The following is a 22,070-nucleotide window of genomic DNA, read 5'->3' as shown; positions in this document are numbered from 1 at the left end:
TCATGCAAAGAAAAATGATCAAACTATGAATAAGCACTATCTCCAGTGCTTGCTAAAACTCTCTGCAGCCATACTAAGCTTACATTACATACAACTTCAAGTGTGAGGATCTCAAAGTAAATATTATCTGTGAAAATATCATCTGAATTACTTTAGTTAAGGTGTGCAAAAGCTGTAGAATATTTTTTGAGCTTGTTTGGGTTTTCTGTTTTTAAAAATTAGCTCCAGTTCTGTATGCACCTTAAAAAAATTGAGCAGTTCACATTGAATGTTCCCAGTATTCCACACGGATTAGCAAGCAAGGCTGAGAATAAGCCCAAGAGTAACATGAATGAGGCACTTTGCGGGAAAGTGCAACAAATACATTAGCAAATATTTCAGTGATTATTTCACTAATGGTCAGGAAAGCATGGTAAAATGACTTTTGAAATATTCTACTGATACTCCTTGAAAACACAGTCCTGACAAAAGAAGTCTTGTTTTTCAAAGGTTTTCCCATGAGCATTTCTTTCTTCCCCTCATTTATCCCCTTTGCTGTCTACCCATCACTTTTTCCCCAGAAGAGACCCCTTGATATCTATTCATGTATTTTCTTTCCCAGACACACACACTCACTCTCCCTCCTTTTGTTCTGAGACAAAAAGAATAGCTTGCATATTGCCCAAACTTATCAGTTATACCTAATAAGTTTTGGCTGGTATAAAAGACTTCAAGTTCTGTAAAGCAGCAGAGTATACAGGCTATTTCAAGGTTAAAATATTTAAGATAGATACCAAAGAGATACAGAATAGCAAAAATCCAGATATTTCAACTTCTAAGACATCTTCATTCTCCTGTTGTCTTCCATTACATATTTTGCAACCCAAAATTTGTCAGGTTTAACATGCTCCCTCCACCCCCATCACAAGACAACTTTACTTAAGAATCCAATTTGTCTGCCATTCATCAATGCCCTCCACGTGAACCTCATGGCATCACAGAAACATTTCTATCCCCTGCATTCAGAGTGCTGGAGTCTCTTGAGCCAACAAACTGTCAAATTAGTGCCAACTCATGACAGCTTTATGATATGTAATCTTGTTCACCAGCAAATGGTCTGAGACCCCCTGCTTGCTACTGCTGTCATACAAGAAATGCTTTTTTTGTGTGTCTCTGATATATTTATATTTTGAAAGCAGATCCCAGCTGGGAAAGTAGTGGTTTTGTCTCACAAAAATCTTTCATACACACACTTAACTGCTCTCTCCATGTGTTAGTTAAAAAGCAGCTTTTAGGATTTTGCTTGAAAGGTTATGTTAGGGAATAGGAAATTAATTAAAAATTAATTTAAGATGTACTTTGTCCTGCTGATTCAATATACTTACTCCTGTAGCAAGTAAAAAGTCCTTACTCCTTCAACATTCAGTCACAATTGACTCAGTGAAAAAAATATCTTGTCAGGGCTACATGGGCTGTAAAGTCAATGTATCAAAACCAAGGTGCAGATAAATCAAGTTTATTCAAACATATCCACAAAGAGGAATCTTCACAGGGAAATATGTCGGAAGGTTTCAAGATGATAAACAGTGGACAAAAGAATAACATGGAGAAGTTAGGAAAGTAGCACATACCCTTCTTACACAGAGTTCTTTGAGACAGGAAATTAGTCTTTCCTTTACATAACTTTATAATAACCTTATTCTAGTCATTACAATATTAAACAACACCAGTGCACTAACTGATTTTTAAATGTACCCTGAAGTAGTCAGCTTTTACATTCCTCTTTGTACAAGTGACAGTGGCTGCCTACATTTATTTCTTAATTGGTGGCAGAATTAACCACAAGAAGTAGCCAAAAGGAAAAGTTAGTGTGTGAGAAATGCTTAAAAGCAAGAATTCTATTTTCAATTTGCTTCATTTATAATTCAAAAGACATAAAGGGTGCAATTCTGCAAAGTTCTCATACAAAGCACCCTAGTGAAGTCAGTGGAAACACAAAGATTTACAGGAACAAGCCCTATAAACAGGGTAAAAACAAACAAGAAAAACCCAAACAAAACCAAGAACAAACAAACCCAGCCCCACCAACCAAATAAACCCACCAAAACAAAACCAAAGGGACATAATCACAAATGGGAAATATCAGTGATGTCTTTCAATTGAAAATATCAGTTCTACAGTTTTACCTTCAAGAAGTTACAAGTGTAACAGGATTGTGCTAGAAAACAGACTGATTTCCCTCTACCGCCTGTTCCTCTGGTCTGGAAAAGAGCAGAAAACATTTGTGCTTTTCCTTAAGAAAATCTATTCATAGAAGGGGCAGTAAGCATTTCTAGGCTTGAGCTGATCGATGTTAACAGAGGACTCAGACATACTTTCCTGTGGAGTCTAAAGAGCGGTACACCCAGATTACTCACATAAGAAACAAACAATTAATGGACAAATTTTCCTCCCCATCCAATGAATCAAGCCACGTTAGGACTCGCAAAGGCTACAAGGCAATGTAAAACATTCTTGCCCTTCATCAAAAGCCTAACCCAGGACCTTGGGCATCAGGGTAACCCAAGCACTGCACCTCCTCACAAGGCAGCCCATAACTAGGACACATTCCTGCCACTCACTCTTCACCCTCCATACCCAAGAGAGGAAAGCCCAGCCCCTCTCACCCCACAGATGAGAAGTCTGTAGCTTTAAGATCAAAAATCATTGCAGATATTCACCTGCTATTTTATAACTGAAGCTAAGACATTTATTTGAGGGGCAGGGGGGTATAGTGCTTTCTTAGATGGCTGCTATTAAAACTCCACAATTAACAAAAGAGAATCTGCAGCTCATCCCATTTCAGCTTTAGTTTATTAGAAAATGTTGTTTGTTGTACTCTGGCCAACTATAAGCACAAGACTATAGCACAAGACTATGTACTATACCACATAGTCTGACAGCAGTTTCATATCAATAGAAAATAACACCACAAGTAAGCAAGTTTTCATCCTCTATCAAGCCATACAAGTTAACCAATTCAAAAGTACAAAGTCCACAGTTCTGCCATTCTTACTCCTTCAGGAAGTAAAAATACCCACATGAATGATAACAAAATTTTGCAAAATGATTTGTCCCCTGGAGTTTCAACTGTCAGAACCATTGCAAGGTACTAATTGGAAAGACAGAACCTCAGAAGGTGTTTACAATACTTTAGTCCTTTAGGCATTTTGTGTCTTCAGATAAGGATTTTTAGATCATGAAGAAAAGACCATTATATTGCCTGTGTAGTTGTACATAGTAATATGATTTAAAACTATTTGAATTAATTTAGTTAAGTGAAATCTCAAATCCGTTTGGGTTCATCTAGCCAGGGACTTCAATGCAACTAGGAGCTTGCCATGCTGTAAGAATCACAAGCACTACGTCCTGAACCAAGGCATAGAGTCAGTGGCTCTGCATCTTCCTCCCTATGAGCAGCAGAGAAATGCTACTTGGTCTTTCCTGTCACATGCCAACAATCCATCTTTCCCATTTACCTGCCATCTAATCAGAAACAGAGAAGTGACCTTTCCACTTGCAAGTTAACAAGTTAGAATTGCTGTTCACTTCACAGGACAGCCAGAGACTTGAGTAAATATGTGATCTACAAATGCACTTCAATGATGTAACACAAAGTCAAGAAGAAAGACAGGGATTTTTTTAGTTGTTTTTTCTTTCAGAGAAATCTTATGCTGTAAATGACATAAATCTCTGTCTCTCTTTCCTCAGTATTAGCACACAGAAAGGCACCTTTCCTACTTAGTGCCCACTTTCAGTCTAAACAGAGTAGGGGACGAGACCAAGCTTCTTGCCACAATAGAAAATGAAAGCAAATCTCTGGTGTTCCTGCTGAGATGTATCCTTTCACCCTCACTGTGTGTCCAAAGCAGATAAAATGGTTAGAGGTACTGCACTATATTCAATATATAGTACCACTTGTATTTATAAATAATAAATATACTCAGGTACATCTTTAAAAAATGCTTATTCATTGTGGTCTACAATCCTTCCATGCAAGCTGCTGCTACAAAGTTAAATAAAGAGTTACCTGAGGACAGGCTGTAGCAGTGAACATCTCTGTTGTATAGCTGAGCTTGAACCTTTTTGTGCATGATCTCAAGCTGATGGAACTTCCATGATTAGAAGCTGGTAAAATTGTGTCTGTAGTCAAGGGAAAACTGTATAGACCTCAGTATGAAATATACTCAAGCTTTAATGTTCACAACAGTTATAAGCAGTCACATTTACAACTGTCATTGTTGACTGACAAATTCTAAGAAGGAATGGATCTATTACTGCACATTTTGAAGAAAAGGTGTCTAGAAACTCTTCAAATTCCAATCTGCTACAGACATGCAGTAATCACAATATGATGTACTCATGCTTTGGAGCCACCTGAGAATGACTTCTGAGAACAATCTGTGCTTATCAAAATTGCCAGATTCAATTATACTTTGAGTATATGCTTTGGGTCCTGAGTACAGGTATATTGCTTTCATGGAGAAATCAGTTCCGCAGGGAAATTGGATCAATAAATCTCTCCAAATGTACAGTTTCTTGCTAATTTCCCATTGCTTACTACTCAATAGAGGAGCATTATCCAGCCTGCCTTTCCTTGATCAAGCATGTCATTAACTGCCCCCAAAAGAAGGGATCTGTGGTGCCTTACCAGACACGCTGTCCTCTAGAGGATCAGAAAGAGCCGACACTCCAGGCATCACTTCACCACTTAGGACTGAATTTGCATTCAGGCTTCTCATAAAGCAAGAACTGAAAATATTTCTTCTAAATAAAGAAGAGCATGACTCTAATTCATACTTAGTTTCATGGAAGGGCATTAAAATTAATTCTCACCACTGTGCTAAAGCCTCACATTTGTTTTCAAAAAGTACTGTTCAGTATTAATAACAGATGCTCTACCCAACTAATCCTTCACATATCCTGTCATTTGTTTTGGCTTTCAAGCTTGCTGTTCTTAATGGGTTCTTTTCCCAAATAATGCATATCATTGTAGATTCTGTATCATTGCAACAGACGGATGTGTCTCTCTTCCTCTCCCCTACACACACATTTTCTGATGTGCCTTTCCAACCTACTACCAGTGCTAAAAACCATATCCACACACAAGAATCATCTTCTTTGAACTGCGATGTACTGTACCCATAGGTGAACTATGAGTTAAAAGCAAGCATCATTTCATAGGTAAGATATTAGAACAAGACACAGTGCATTTGATTGCAGGCTCAGCCAGGATTCCCTGCAGCCTTAGGTAAAATCCATAATCCTTAAGACAGACCTTTCTGATCTGTAAAATGAGAATAGTTACATTGTTCATTTTTTTTTTTAAGCAATTTTGAGGCTTACTGTTCTGTACTCACTGATGTTCAATATTTAACATCTTAGAACACTAATAGGAATCTCTGAACATTTCAAGGAAGAATAGGAAGAAAAGCAGAAAATAATCCTCATAAGTCAGGCTGTTCCTTTTTTCATGCATATATATTTATAGAAAAACTAACAGTTTTCATTCTTTCTTTGCCAGAAACAAGATACAAACTCTTTGACACAATTAGATAGGAAGAATCAAAGCCCATCTGACAATTCCCTTCATGAAAAGATTAGAGCTGTGGCTGGAGGCAGGATCATCTCTCTCTCTCTCTCTCTCTGCTTTTCACTGACAAAATCTGTGATAAATTCCTATATAAACCTCATTCTCTCTCTCTCTGTGAGCAATTATGTAGGTGTTGTTTGATTTTATATATCTATATATATATATCTATATATATATATCTATAGGTATCTATATAGGTATATAAAAATCACACTCCAGCAAAACATGGCACCAACACTTGGCAGACTAGATGATTTTTTGTAAAATCAATATACCATTCTGCTTTATAAGACACATTGTAAAGGAAAAGTAGTGAATCAGTATTGAGCTAATATAGAAATATAAACATTATATATATAAAAGTTCTGATATATATACAAACACATATGCTCTCACAAAGAGAATGTATAGACAGATGTACAGAGAGAAAAATGTCTGTTTCCAAGTCCAGAGTAGGGTTTCCCATTCACTAGGCAATTTCAGCATTAAATTTAATCATTGCTGTCTTAAAATAAGTTGGTAAAAGTACCAATAAGATGCACAAGGAGGAAAATCTGTCCATCATCAGAAGTTATAGTTGGTACAACAATATTATAAATTATCCACCTGCATATCCTGTCCTTTAGTGATTCCTTTGAGTAACACTGTTTCAGAAAGATGGCATACAATTGTCATGTTATATTGCAATCATCAATGAACTGATGGTTTTGTAGTCTATATGCATTTATTCACACATGTGCTCCACAGAAATTACTCTGGCACCATTCTTGTATGATTCCTGTTCAGCATGTGCACCAAAGCATGTGCTTAATTTTAATTCTGTGGTTGAAGTTAAACACAGGTTTGTGTCCTTCATCTATGCAGTTTAAATATCACAGCAAAATAAAACTTTTGCTTGACCCTGATTTGGACTGGGCTTCTACAGGCTCTGTGCACAGCCCATCACATACTGGGAGCTCTTTCACCTCCTTAAAAATTGGGTTTGAGATTTGAAGATATAATTCTGAAAAAAAATTTGTAAGCATTTTAAACCCCACACATGTTACTAGCAAGAGCAGAGGAGGACATGCATACACATAAAAGGCTTGAGTGTCACTGGCAACTGTATGTCATCTTTAAGCATTTCACAGTCTCCAATTTAAAGGCACCTGAAAAAGACAGGGATTAAGTTCTTCATTGCTACTTTTAGTTGTATGCATCACTAACCATTGACATTTTACATCATATAACATGGAATGCCTTACAGAGAAGCATCAGCAAAACACATGCACATTGCTCCAACTCAATTTCTAGGTTTCTAGGGCACCCAGACTCCTGAATTTCTGATGAACTTCCCCATTCTGGTGCCCTCTGAGGTAGGTGAGACAAAGGTTAAGAGACAGAGCACTCTACTGAAGAGACAACTGAGACTGCCAAGTTTCCTGTTCCTGCAAATGCTGGCATTGCTCCTGGAACAGAGGGGAATAACAGTCTGTAAAGTACTATTGTATCCCATAGCTCAAACACCTTCAGAAATGAGGGGATTTACTCTTCTTTCCCCTCTCTTTTCTCCCAGCTTCTCAGACAGTTACACTACAAACTCTTTCAATGCCTTGTGGACTCCATACCACAACACTGACTTAAATCTCACAGCAGAGAGTCCCACTTTAATTTTATTTAGCTCATAACACTAAGCTTCTGTAACAGCTTTTCAAAGCATTATACTGAGAACTCTTAGAAAAAAATGAAACATTTTTTGATCCCAAGGAGTAAGGAAAAGCATCCACATAATATTTTATTACATGTGACTTGTTTTCAGTGTTGAAATTAAAGCTTTGGAGAAGGCTAAAGACTATAAAATCAAAGTCTCAAGAGTCAAGCTGAATATATCTAACACTGATTTCCATTGAAAGTTTTGTTATATGTAATTGAGAACACTAAGACAGAGTCTTTTCTATATTTGCATAACTAATAAGTTACACTGGAAAAAGATTTCTTTTTAAGCTTTAAAAATACTGTCTTAAAAACATAGGTAGGACTTCATCCAGAAACATATAGGATTCATCTTTCATGAATAACAATGTATGCTGAAACAACTTCTCAACTCTCCCCAGAATTATTTCTTGAAGAATTAGAAGCATGGAAGTAAATTAATATAATGAAACTCTAAATTAAATAGTTCTAAACTAGCTCATTATCTGAAGAGAGATACAAGGCTAATGTAGCTTGTTACCAAATGGCATCTAACTCATGTTCTGAGCATCCCTATTGTAGTGAGATATGTCTGAGAGTACATACACCTCCCTTTCTTAGCCATTAGGACTAAAATTAGTATTTAAGAGTTGGAACAACTTGGCATGTGAAAAGGTTAGTCCTCATAAGGCACTAATTTAAGTAGATCAAGAATGGCTACCTAAAAGTTTACATTCAGCCTCATATGATATGCTCAATGAAGAAAACACAGGATGAAGCTCTGTATCAGGGGCCAGAATGACCCCTGCTATCCTCAAAATAAATTCCTCCAAAATTAAAAATAAATAACAAAAGACCCCCCCAACAAAACCACAACCCCAGAAAAACAAGATACACACAAATAAAAATATCACCAAAACCATACACTCCCCACACCTGACTCATTTTCCCATACTGTAGTTCCATGGAAGAGTTTAGTTGGCTTAGTGATCATCTTTGTTATAATAAATGAAGTTTTCATCTTGGGAAACTTTTAAAGCTTATTATCTACAACATTCAGACATGAAAACTGTCTAGCACACATGCCCTGACTGTATTAGATGTGCTTTCCAAGCTTAGATTGAAGAGTTTAGCCCCCCCCCCCTCCTTGTTTCTCAGGTCAGAAAGGGCTAACAGTACTTCAAAAGATAGCACATACTCTCAGCTGGAGAAGTTTTTCACTGTGGGGGGAATTACAGTCCCAAAGGAAGTTCCTTTCTTCCATTAAAAGGAGAAATTTTGGCTGCTGAGGGAGGCAGAGCTGTGGGAGAAGGTTTTTAATGAACTCAAGTAGAAATTGTGTGAATTAACAGCTGCGTCACTGGATCGGGAGTCAGGAGATATGTGCTCTATTCCTGGCTTTGTGACCTCAGGCAGATCGGTTTTACTCAATAATTACTGCACTACAAGTAATTGGCAGCCAAAAATCATGTAATGCAATACTCATAGAGAACTGTTAGTCATTTTATGTTGCTTTCAGTTTAGTGGCAAATGAGACAGGAGGTGTCTCAGCCCTTCTGAAGAAATAAAGCGCAAAGACCAAACCCAGGACCTGGTTTGCTGAGTGCCACATATGTGTACAGTGTGGAGCAAAGACTGAATGGGTAGACAAGTGAGAAAGACCTCAAAGAAGTATGATTGTTCTAGACCTACTGGCCAAGCAAGGAATAACATCCAGGCAGCAACCACTATCCTCTCTGACCTAGTCTTTTCAAAAAAGTCATCAGTACTACAGAAAAGAATGGAAGAGTTACATATTTTAAAAATAAAAAAAAATTAAAAAAGAGAAATCAACCTAGAAATCATCAAGCATTTTAACACACAAGCCTGATAAAGTTACAGGATTATCTAAGACTGCTGGTCACAATGTCAAGCATATTTAAGGAAACCAGTGAAAGGGAACAAATTGTACAACAGGTCATATCTTGGCTTCTGAAAGGAACCTGGATGGCTTAAAGTTTGGAAGGGTGGAAGGATTATCAATCCACTAAACACTCTTTTATTTCAAGACTATAAAACACTTTGCTATGTATTATAAAACAAAAACTATATCCCAAAGCCTAATACAATTTAAAAAGGCATTATGCATCCTCTTCCCCTCTGGTTTTGCAGAGTCGTTCCCCATTTGATATTAACCCAGACAACCTGTCTCTTCACATTAGCTTCAAGCTGCCTCTAAACTTTCAGTGCACCCTGGGTATGAGATTTCTGCTCTCAATCTGCACCTTAACCAGTGAAGTTTCTAGTTTTACTGTCAATATTTTCCTTGGGTCAGGCCAATATTTGATCTCTTGGCTTTCTTCATAAATGAAATTAATACTGCAGCAAGAAAAAAGCCCTCTGAGTTTTGAAATATAAGCTCTAAAGAGAGGAAATCTCAGGTGTCTTTTGAAAATAGAAGGAAAATATCCCAGCTATGAACTTTAGACAATGAGTGCAGTTTTTTATTATTTACCTTTACTTATAAATAATAATAAAAAAATGTATCTATTATTCTTCAGACAGCCCCCCCTAAATATTAGGGCTCATTAATCTAATTTGATGCAAACTAAAAAATTACATATGTTTGTGTTTTCTTTCCCCTCTCTACATAAATTTGTGTGGCTGTAGAGCTCAATAACCCAAAAGTTTGTTACAGCATAAATTCTTCATCAGAAGAACTACCCAAAGGCAGCATCCCCTGGTGTGTAACTGATCTCCAGCTGTATTAACAGGTGTTTACTGCAGTGCTCCAGTGCAGTGTCCAGTTGGCCATACTGAAAACAAAAATGTAAAACAAAAAGCCCACACAGCATTTTTCAACTCTCTTTGCTCTGCATAAAAAGGTGAAATGTCCTGCTGTGGGATAACAGAGCCATACAGCTCATCATCAGAGAACAGGAATGGGCTCAGACATCATGGGCTATGACTTGGCAAGCACCACTGGGTGTCTCAGCACCGTGACAGCACACAAACTCAGAACTGGCTGGCTCTGTCTATCCCAGGATCAAAGGCAAAAACCTCCTGGACCAAAGCCCTCTTCTCTAGAAACACATCATCAGCTTCAACACCTACAAAACACTAGCTTAAATGCAGCAACATGAGGAGAACACCTTTGTAAAAGGCTTTTCAGCTCCAGCCCAGTAAAATTGGACCACTCAGCTAAAGTAAAAGCAGGAACAATTACACTTAAAATGTACTCAGACTAAGAATTTGTAGAAATCTCATATTTAGTTGCCAGTAAAAGGACATCTTTTTTCCATTCCATTTCCATTTTGTAGTACTTATCACCAACACACAACCATACACCATACAAAATTACTGAAAAACTGTGAGAACAAAGAGTATGTATAGAAGAGATACATTATATTTCTGCAATCAGGTAGCAATATAATGGAGTTTCTAAAGATTGAAATATTTCAATTATTATTATTTTGTGGAAATGAATGTAAAGTGTTTTCTGCTTTTCCTATATTTCCTGCCTATATTTGCTTGAACTTTGTTGAAAGAAACCAGTCTTGTCCTTTCTAGCAAGGTTAAACTCCTATACCAACATGAAAATAAACACATTAAGAAATGGTAGAACTGACAGATCACAGGTGCTTTCTACTACCTTGGTATAACACTAGCAGGTTTCAGACAATGGAAATTCTCCAGTCACATATTACACCAATAATATTTGCAAGAACTATGCAAACCTCTACCACTTCTCCAGTTAACATGGTAAAATGAGCCATAACCAGTAAAATACAGCAGCCTGGTATAGTGACTTCTCTACCACTTCTCCAGTTAACATGGTAAAATGAGCCATAACCAGTAAAATACAGCAGCCTGGTATAGTGACTAAAAGACAGTGAGAGCAAACATCACCAGGTGGAAGCTAGGGCAGCCAGGACAGCCCCACACCAAGGCCTTTTCCTGTGGCATGAGCCAGGCTCAGCTGCCCTTCCTGCCTCTGACCATTCTTCACACCCACCACATGTCATTTCATACCATGAGATTCCTTCCCAGAGCACAGAATAAAAAGATTACCTCTGTTGGCCCCTTTTGCACTTTAATCCCACAGACCATGGACACACTTTGGCAGGTAGATATTCTGAGCTTATTATTGCTACTCTTTGTTTTGCTTACTTGTGAAGCACAAAAACAATGTTCAGTTATACATCATAGAATAAACACCTGGCTCAAGTCCCTGCTTAAATATTAGCCAAAAGATAAATTCCTACTGTAGAACCTCGGCAAAGAGTATTTCCAGATCTACTTCCCAGCGCCCAGCAGGCAACAAGACGCTTTACACAGAAGGAAGCCAGCCTAACTTATCTTGTTCCTTTGAGGAAGTCTGGATCACAGGGCAAGGAAACAGCAGCCACAGAAAGACCCATAACAGCCTGTCTGTTGTAGGCAAGAGCTGCAATCTTTCTGAGGACTGAGCAGCAGAAGTCAACCTCTCCAGGCAGCAGCCCACGTACATCGGTGGCCAAGGAGCCTCTGGGCATCCTGGGCTGCCATAGCTCCTGCTGCAGGATGGGCAGCAACTGGACAGTTCCCCCTCAGACACCAGAGAAGGAAAGTTCCCATAACAGCAGTATCTGGGGGAAGAAACTGCCTGCTTAAGTGTGTACAAACCTAATTTCCTTCCTGATGTCCTGTCCTCTCCTTCCTTCAATAAGGCATTGCTTTATTATGTTACTTGGCAAAGAGTAGTTTGTTCAACACAAGGGCAATTAGTTTAAATTTTTCTGTCTAGGAGCTTAAAACAGTATTTGTAAGTGACCTCTAAAGAGTCCTTGCTGCTCTCCACAGCATCCTGACAGGAAGTTAGAGGTTCAGTGCAGTCATAAGCAAACCAAAGCTGCTTGCTTTCTTATCGTATATATGTCTAGTAACCAGATAGTAACTGCTCCCATTTGCAGGGTGGCAGGGGAAAAACTTGGATCTTCAGCTGCCAATTCAAGGGGAAAAAAATAAAATCGAAATGTATCAACAAAATTTCCCCCCCTTCTTAACACAGAAGGGAGAAAAGGCACACCTGCCTTGTCATAGCACTCCTCCTTTCTGTGCTCAGATCAAGAAATCAGTCTGGGATTACAGTAAGACTGTAGCAATTTCTGAACTACTGTTCTGAAAAATACAGGCCCTTTGCCTCTAGGGGCCCTGCTTTTGCACTTCCAAAAGAAGACTTCCAACAAGAGAAGGTCTGACATCTTAATTTCTTTCCATTAATGAAACACTACTAAGGGTAAATATCTTTTAACAGAATTAATCTGTTATCACCAGCATGACTGAATATCATCTAAAAAAAAGCCTAATACTGTGTCCTGTAACAAACTATGGATTTTACCTCTATCATGTGCATTGGTGCTAACTTGTAATGGAGACTATTTAGGAAGAGAGAGAGAGGATTTAAAACAGTTTGCGCAAAAATCTAGCAAAGTGACAATCTGTAATTCAGCTCTCAAGTTTTTCTAGGCAATGTGTAAAACCAGTTGAGGCTTTCAGTCTATTACACAGAAAAAGACTCCCCAGACAAGTCCAGATGCTTAACCAGAGCTTTGCTCAAAAGCCAGAGAACAGAACAGGAGGTCACTGAAGGCAGGAACACATGGAAGCAAACTGCTTCCATGCAGCTGCATGGGAAAAAAAGCCACAACAGACACAATGAAGGGTATTGAGGTAAAAAAAATGCTTTATAACAGTCATCAGTTTAAAAAAATATTTCAGCAAACCATTACTGCCCATCTAAACACAAATAATTCCCTAAACATAGATAGCATATAGCGTGAGCTGGGCTCAGCAATGTGAACCTACTCAGCCAAAACCAATCATTGAAGTCAGAGCTATCTCTCCAAGTATTTGACAAAAACACTTCTCTTCTGCTCACCTGGCTCACTCTGGGGCTGGCTCTGCTGTCACACTCTTTAACCCCTTCAGGGGTTGGGTCTCCAGCCCAGCCATTGCTCTGCAAAGGCCATTTCCCAAGAGGCAACAAATGAGCGTACGCTGGCATGTTTCCACCTCAGATTTATTGCACTCTAGGGAAAATAAATCTTAATAACTAAGGAAAAACAATCAATGTAAACTTATTACAAATGCACAGTTTATGAACTTATTTTTAAAAGTTAGTCAAAGTATCATGTTTTTGCTTCCTTTTTTTGCCCCCATTATTTGACTAACAGGAACTCCGAGAAGACAGTTAAAGCTAGTTTAAAATATACCTCCTTCTTCCTGTCTTAAAAGCAAAGTATTCCTTGGGTATTTAAAAAAATTGACTGTATTATTTTATACTAAGACAAAACAGTTACATTTGCCTGCTATTTATTAGTAACAATATTCACTCCAAACATTCACAGACTTGGGCACACAGCTGAAATTGCAAGATGGGTACTGATGGAAGAACAAAAATAAGCCATGGCTTTTTTTTTATATTTTACATACCACATCAAGCCTCATCCCTGCCTCAACACTCAGGCAAGAGGCAACAGCCATCCCATGCTGCTGCTCAGGCATTGTCGCCCTGAAAATTCAGTTTTCTGGGCTTGCTGACATAGTTTTCTTCTTTCCCAGGACAGGAACTGTAAACATAGATATGTGTACATTCTTTCTGACACATGTCCTTTGATGGACATCTCTCACGGCCAGTGTGGTTGGGAAGGTGTTATCTTGACCATCCAATCCCTGGCCATGGTCAGAAACTTACAAATTCTGAGAGAAGAAATAAAGTGCTGTCTTCCTTTCACCACAGCTTGAGCTGTGTTTGTGTGATCCTATTTCATATCCAGCAGCAACAAGGCATCACCAGAGTTTTAGTGGGGGAAAAGAGACCTCAACCAGATAAAGAAGAGAGCAGAAAGTCCCAGATATTCGAGGTCTGTCTGCCTGTTCTCACATCTCCAGGACTGCCAAGTCACCTCCTCACATTTCACATCTTTGAGAACTGTAACTGCTCCTGGCTCCATTTTTTCTAGATTTTCAAGCATCCCTTTGCCATCCATTTACCTAAGGCAAATACAGCAAATTCTGCACCAGAAATTGCTTCAGAGCTGCACCATATATTGTGAATGTCAAGGATGACTATTTCTTTTTTGGCTGTTTTACAAATATCTTATACTGTATTATACCAAACCAAGGGGCTTGGAGAAGCAGGGATGTGTATCCTTCTGTTTTATAATTTCTTTTATTCAGTGCACAGCATTTTGTACAGCTGCAGCACCATATTCTACAGGAAGAAATGCAATAAAATTATTCTTAACCTCCAAGGAAGGTGAAGTTAAAGAGCCCTCTACTGAAAGTTGTGTTTTTCCACAAGTGTGCTACACTTCATAACCTCTTTTTCTCCTCCACATGTCTCAGAACAGTCGCATTGATCACTCAAGCAACAACAGCATAAGCTCCCTCCAAAGCCAATGCTGTCAAACAGTCAAATCCTGGAGATATTCATCATGTTTATTAAAAATACTTTCTCATTCTGCTGATAGCAGCAGTGCTTACTAAGCCTGAGCTTTTAATTGCCCAATGTAACCAGAGAACAGTCTTCAAGGCCTACATTTAGCTAACTATATTTACAAATTTGTATGTGCCCAGCTGTTCTGTAGGCAGTGAAGAAGAATATGCAGTTCTTCCTCCCAAAAGTCTACAGTATAACTTTTTAATCACTTTATTTGGGGAAAAAAAAATAAAAGTTATGGAGTAAATAGAAGAGTGCTGATAGTTCCAAATTCTACAGAATATCAGTTAAATTCCTTTTCAATACATAACTCAGTGTAAAAAGAGAAAAAGATGAGAAATTATAAATAAATTACAGCAAACTTCCCACTGATGGCAAAGGGAGGATAAAACACACAGTTATCTGACACAGAGAAGGTTAAGAGGACAAAAGAATGAATTGGGTGGACATGAAAAATTGAAGGAAAGACAAATTCGGAACTGATGTCAGGCCACACACTTTAATTGCGGAACTGAATGCCAGACATTAACACAGAGCCGGGGTCATCCAGAGAACGATCAAAGGGCACTTGGGGGACAATTGGAACTGGGGTACAGCAACTTTCTACAGAAAATCTTACTGGTCTTTACTTGTTTGTGCTGTAGCTGTATTACATGAAATAGCTAAGATGAGCTGGGGTGCTCCTTCAAGACAAAGCAACAAAACCACAGAAAGAAAGAAAATAGTCATAGCACTGAGGCTGTCAATCATAAGCAAAAGAAAACTACAGCCATTCAAAATAAACTGCCCCTTCGGAGCTGAGGTCACCTTGTCAATATCAATCTTCTCATTTTGATGCACATTAAGAGCTATTGGAGTGTCCCCTTTCATCCTATGACTGTGAATTGACCTTACTGACACTACTGAATACAATATGGTCATTTAGGGATGTGGTAATTATTGGTAACTGCACTAACAAAGTTAGTAGAACACAGAACATCATTGCTCTGGCTTGTATTGCCACCTGGCCTTTATTTTAAGAGATTTATTCTCATTTCATATGCCTTGAAACAAACTGCATACACATCAGTCCCTTATTTAGAAGTTTTTTTCCATGGGACTCCCATGACAGTTTCTACTAAAAAAAGAAGAGTATTTTCACCTGAAAAAAAAAAAAAAAAGCCAAAACAAAGCTGTTGCTTAAAAGTCTGAATTAAATCTATAAAAGTCATGCTGCACAAACACAAATAGTCCTACAATCTTATCCTAGAGCCATCCTGATTTCCCTATCTTCTGTCAAAACATAACACATCTGGGTCAAGAGTGAGCCCTCATGCCCAGTGTTGCAGCCTGTCACTACAGAGGTGACACAGCACACAGCCCCAACACCTCTGATACACACCAGCCCATCAGAAGCAAACCCCACCAAAGTGCACCTCCCTCTCTCCAGGATTATACTTCCAAAAATGGATCCAAAGCTGCAACTGTCTCCAAGACCCAAGATGGGAAGAGCAGGTGCCTAAAACCTGTATAGATACTCCTTTTTGCACAGCTCCTGAGCAGCCTCAGCCTTGTGAGCCCGAGAGGTGGCCGTGCTGGGGGAGCCGTGGCCAGCCCAGGCACACGCAGCAGCTGCTGCACCGCTGCCAGAGATAAGCCACAGTGCTTCCTCAGACAGCAGCTTCCTTCGGTCTGAAATTGCCTCCACTGATTTACTGACGAAGATATATAATGTGATCACCGCAGAGATGACTTTTTGTTAAAAGGAAAGAGAAATAATCAATAGGAGCTCGGGCTGGAAAGGGACCTTGGAATTGATTTGGAGATGACATGCTGGGCTTAGGCCCAAAGCAGAGATCCTGGCCAAGCAGAGTCTAATGCTTTTAGAGTTCATTTAAAGATGACCCCAAATTAAATTTCCAATTGTAGGGGTCTAATTCACTCCAGATTGTTTAGAAACACTGCTAAGAAAAAAGAAAAATCCCAACACAAATACCCTTGTGAGGTTTTGGAGTTCAACTTAATAAATTTTTAAGCAGACCTTGTATTTTATCCTGTGCTTGTTCACTTTTGTTGCTATAGGTTGTCACATTCTGCTAACCCGGAAGATCAATCAGAGGCAAGTTTCTCCGACAGCTTGCAAACACGACTGTTTTCTTCACACTGTTTCAATTCAGTGCTACTTCTGCCATAGACAGACACATATTTTAAAAGCTATTTATTTTCCCTTGAAATAGATACAAAATGCAATAGCAAGGAGAAGGCTCAATACTCAACCTATTTAAACTAACACTCAAAAATATTTCACCTCGTTTTGCCATATCACAAGCAAGACTTGAGAATTTACCTGGCTTTAGAGATTGCCACACATTCATCCCTCCAGACTGCAGCAGCCCCATCACATCAGATTCATCTGCAGTGCAGTCTTACCTGCCAACCGTGCCAGCAGCATTTGCTTCACAACTGAGAGAAAAGCGAGAATAAACCCCATGCTGACGACCCGGCAAAAGGTCACTGAATCTCACTCTACTGTGAAATGCCACTGAAGACATCCAGAAAAAGATCCAGAGGACCAGAAATGCAGCAGTGACAGAAAACCTGTCATCTGCTACTCAGAGTATTTCAGTAGCTCCAGCAGCCTGAGCATTACCTTTGCAGAGTTCTCAATTCCTAAGTCCCAGTGTTTTTCCCTAAAGAAAGCATCACTCTGCAAAGACAAGGGAAATGGGGGTGTACGTGGTTGAAAGAAGAGGGGAAATAGAGGTGAAAAACACTTCTTTCAAGTGAGTCATACTCACTTTGGCTGTTTCTTCATCTGTGTCTTGACAAACAATTAATGCTAGATTTTCACACTACCACTCATTTGGCAGAAGATATTTAAGTCAATACAAAACACAGATCGGATTTCAAATTAGCAAGATCACCAATGAATTATATGATGAGAATGATAGCAAGCCTGTGCTGGCACCAGACTTCAGCTTGCCACCTGGTATTCCAGATTGCAATGATCCCAGCCTGTGCTGGTCCCCACCACCTGGTGCATTGCAAAATGCCTCTTCTGCAGCACTGCAAGGCTTTCTGAGCAGCCTCTCGGAGAGAGGGCCCTGCTGTTTCCAAGGTCACCCACACTTCCAAGAAACAGCCTTGCAGAAAGGCTGCTCGGCTCCATCAGACCTTTATTTGCATCTCAGTGCTGAAAGAACCACTTCAGCCTGCTGAATGACCAGTGATCCTATCACTGCACTCCTCCTCATGACCAGGACTGCTTTCTCATGCCCATTTTGCTCATTGAAGGCAGCTGTACTCCTCCTTGACACGATCCACTATCAGCACACCCACTCTAAAATAGTGTATATGCTTCTGCCCAAATCAGCTTCTCCTTGCTGCCAGAACTCTATGGACCAGCTCTTTTCCTTTCCTGTTGAGCTGGTTTGATAACAGCTCATGCCCATCTCCTGGTCACAGCTGGGGCCAGAGCATGAGGTGAAGCATCCAGGTGTGCCTCAGAAAGCCCTGCTCTTTCTGGGTAGGGGGCATCTTGTGCTGTATCATCTGACTAGAAAGCAAAACTTCCTAAATGTAAGCAGACAAATTCCCTATTCCAGAAACTATATGGGAAGGATCTGTTGTTATATTTAGCAACAGATAATTTTGGAAGTCAAGTCCAAACAATAATGAAATAATCAACTGTAGAGCAGGAGAGGTCACATGCCTAACCTACATTGGTGAGCAGAGAGAAGTCATACCAGGGTCCAGACCAGATTCCCCACTGAAATCTCACTTGTGGCAGGAGTAAGTCACCACTAGTGTTGCACACAGGCAGCTCTGCATTTCTGTTTATCTTCTTTATAACTAACAGCAAAAAACTCCAGGGGTGAGGCCTGAAGAAAAATTGGCAGAGACTTCAAGCCTTGGCCAGGGTCTCTCCAGGAGTGCTCATAAGGACACAGCACACAGTACCTGGTGCTCCAGCCCTTGCCACCCGCAGGGACACAGCAGCTGGAGCCCGTGCCAGAACACAATGTTCAGAAAGCAGCACAATCTAAAAAACATCAGCCCAGCCAGCCCTTTGCACTGCACGTAGCAAGTAACAGGACTGATAGAAAACTTATAAATACAACAGCATATTTGGCTTAGAAAGACATTTTCTTACATTGATTAATGGCTTGTAAGGAGATTTCCAGCAATGCCAAGGAATTGGTAGTGCAGCAGATCCTTCCTTCTCACCTGGTTCCACCACCTTCTTCCGAGCGCAGCAGCTTTCACAACTGCGTTCAACCTTTACATGGACCAACTTCAGCCACCTGGAATTTGATACTGAAGCACCCGCAAAGCGAGGTACAGCAGATCAGTTATCACTCACCTTAACCAGAAAAGCCTTATCTGCTAGATCACAGGACTCTAGCAAATTTTCTGGGATCTAGCTAGCAGACCAGTGGGGAGGGGAACAGAGGGACTGCTGGGGATTCACAGAGCCTGCCTGGGGGAGGTGCAGTGCAGGGGCTACAGCTGAGCTCCCGGGACAAAACAAGTACAGGAGAGCTAGGGAATGACTCCACAGAATATTCTGAGTTGGAAGGGAGCCTCAAGGATCACCAGGTCCAACTCTCTTGAGTGAATGGCCCACATAGATCAAACCCATGACCTTGGCACTGTTAGCATCATGCTCTGACCATTGAGCCAATAAAAGACTGGTGGAAGATCTGGTTGTATACTGGGGGGAAAGAATAGACACATGATCTGGAATAAAACCTGCCAAAATGAAGTTAAATCATTATTTTTATTTTTTTTTTTAATATCCCACATTTTCACTTCCAGGATAAAGATATATGGAGCTAATGCTTTGTGACTCACAGCTGCAATGTTCTAAACCCAGCACCAAGAACACTAAAGGACATTTGCCATGACATTGCTCTGTTTCCCACCTTAGCAAAAGCAGATAATTTATGATCTCTCCACAATCAGAATAGCTTAGAGGCTTCTTACACTTACATCAGTAAAAACCGCTGAGACTATTAGAGTGGATGTAGAATAAAAATGCAAAATATATCTACTATACAACTCTCCATATTAGCTATAGCTGGAAGGAAAATAGGAGGCTCAGCAGATTAATTGCTTTACTCATTATGGCAAATTATCCATTCCAAAAGGCAACTAGTGGCATGAAAATAATGTGTTTGTTGGAAGACATTAGCAGAGGGGTAAGATTTCCCTACCATTAAAAGCGCTAGTTTGTGTTTTTAACTTTACAACAAATTAGCCATACATTACAAAAGCTTCTCAACAGCTCTCTCAGTAGAAATTAAACCTTGAGCTCACAACTATTGACACCTCTGTCTTTTCATAGTAAGAAACCTTAAATGAGATAAATGAATACTCTTCTGCAGTGATTAGGAAAAAGACATTGATTCGAATCATGCAAGAGTAGCCTCAAAGGCAAAAGTCCACTTATCCTTTCCTCCCCTAATACATGCTAATTTGTTTCAGCGAGGACATTAACATTTAAGAGCAGGCAGTTCTGCTTCACCTGCTCCAGTGTAGCCGAGAGGCTGCTTTGGAGTGAGAGCTGAAAGCCCAGTGGCACTGGCTGCCCTCAGAGGGACACACTGTGCACACACCCAGCCCCCAGCATGGTGCATGCCCAGGGCCCATTCCTGTCAGCAAGGTGAGAGAGCAAGGGAGAACCCCAGAGAGTGTCTCACAGGTTGGAATGCAGTAAGCCACTGATACTGAAAGTCCAAGGGAAATCTCTTCCAGGCTGGGAGAGCAAGAGGCTAGGGTGGGTTCTGCTTTACACCATTAGACACAGCTGAAGGAATGGCACATTTCCCTACTGAGCCCTTTCACCCCAACAACAGGATCAATCATGTGCAGCATGTATTACAGTTCATTTCTTGAGAAGACAAAAGTGGCGTATTTTAGTTTTCCAGAAGTGAACGGCTGGATCACAATCTTTCCCGCTTGCAAGCCTCAGGGACTAACAGGCATCACTCCATCTGGGAGACAAAAATCTGCCCTTCCAGCTGAGACCATAGCCCAAGAGTATTGATCAAATGTCCACCTCCCTTCCACATAATAGAATTTCCCAGTGAGCTAATTGTTTTTCCTTCTTTCATCTCCATAAATGAGGTCAGTGGCAAGGGCAAAGAAGAGAGAATTAGCTCTAAGTGTTCTTGGCTTCAAAGCAAGAGGAGACAGAGCTTCCAGATTTTGGAGAGTGCTCTACAGCACTTATAAAGTACCATGGGACCTTCCAAATATCTGAATTTGGAATTGCTTCAGCTTAGGACAAGGCTTGCCTGCACTGCCCAAAGATTTATGTTTTCCTACACCTGCTGTTACAGTTTGGCGATGCCACTTGTAGGTCTCTGATGGCTTCATGTTGTCCCTCCAGCAGTGACCAGCTCCCATCCATAGCTCCTACAGCATTTTGCAAAAACACACAAAGCTTCTCAACAGATGTGGCAGCAGGCACGTAGCACAGTGCATCTCAGTGCCCCATCCTCATTGCCTTCTGCCTGCAGCAGCAGAGCTGCACAGCACCTCCAGTCCTGGGAGTGCAAGGGAGTTCAAGTGAGGCAAAGCAGTCAATGCAGGTCTAGATACACACCCACATTGTGCTTTCAGAAAGGAATACTCAACCACCAGCAAAGGTGCCAATGACAGAATTAAAACCCTGAGAGAAAAGTAGGTATTTTGGCTTTCTCTTCCAAAACAGCAATGTTTCTCTGAGGTCTGGCCATCAGCCCTCCTCTCTTTTTGTCCCCTCAAAACATGGCCATTCCCTTGTGCAGTATAAAAACCCTACAGGACTCATTAGTGTCTCAGGCTCAATTAATAACAAGAATGAGGAATGATGGTTCAGAGACATGCAGCTGCAGACTTCTGCTTCTGTGTGTACGGAAGCAATGAATTTGCTGCTGAACTCTTCACAAAGTGTTTTCCCATATTTTGGAGACAGTTAGAATTGAAATGTTATACTGGTAGTATAAACAGAAAGTTCTCCACCAGAAAGGAGAAAAAAATAAAATTAAAATTAAAAAAAAATTCAACCCTCCTCCACAAGTCCATCCTGTACTTTTTCATGTCTGAGTCCCAGCACTATCAGACCAAGAGCCTGAATGCTGGTTGTGTGTGGTGAAGCTTCTGGCACACTCAGGGCCATTGCAGCATCTACTTTACAGCACTCAGGGGAGCAAAGGCTGTCCAAGCATGAGACAGGAGGGCACAGTCAGAGCAGGGATGAGGCTGGGTGGGGTGGTGGGACAGTTATGGCCTCAGCAGCCCTTGTTCCTGCCAGCCACCCCATCTGCAGCGCAGCGGGGAGAAGGGCTCTCATCTGCTGGG

General features: G+C 40.3%; 1 long non-coding RNA gene across 1 annotated transcript in view; it reads left to right on the top strand.

Moving 5' to 3' along the window:
• The window catches only part of LOC147651934 (uncharacterized), a 36,119-nt gene extending 16,625 nt beyond the window's left edge, over positions 1 to 19,494 (top strand). Inside the window, exon 4 of the long non-coding RNA XR_015289791.1 lies at positions 16,806 to 19,494. This is a non-coding gene — a long non-coding RNA (uncharacterized LOC147651934). The remainder of the gene's footprint in view (positions 1 to 16,805) is intronic.
• Positions 19,495 to 22,070: the final 2,576 nt, after the last annotated feature.

This window comes from Cyanistes caeruleus, chromosome 8 (genome assembly GCF_971803275.1).
Source record: "Cyanistes caeruleus chromosome 8, bCyaCae1.hap1.1, whole genome shotgun sequence".
NCBI classification, from domain to species: Eukaryota; Metazoa; Chordata; class Aves; order Passeriformes; family Paridae; genus Cyanistes; species Cyanistes caeruleus.
The sequence above is the reverse complement of the archived record's forward strand: the minus strand, read 5'-3'. Positions and strand labels throughout refer to the sequence as shown.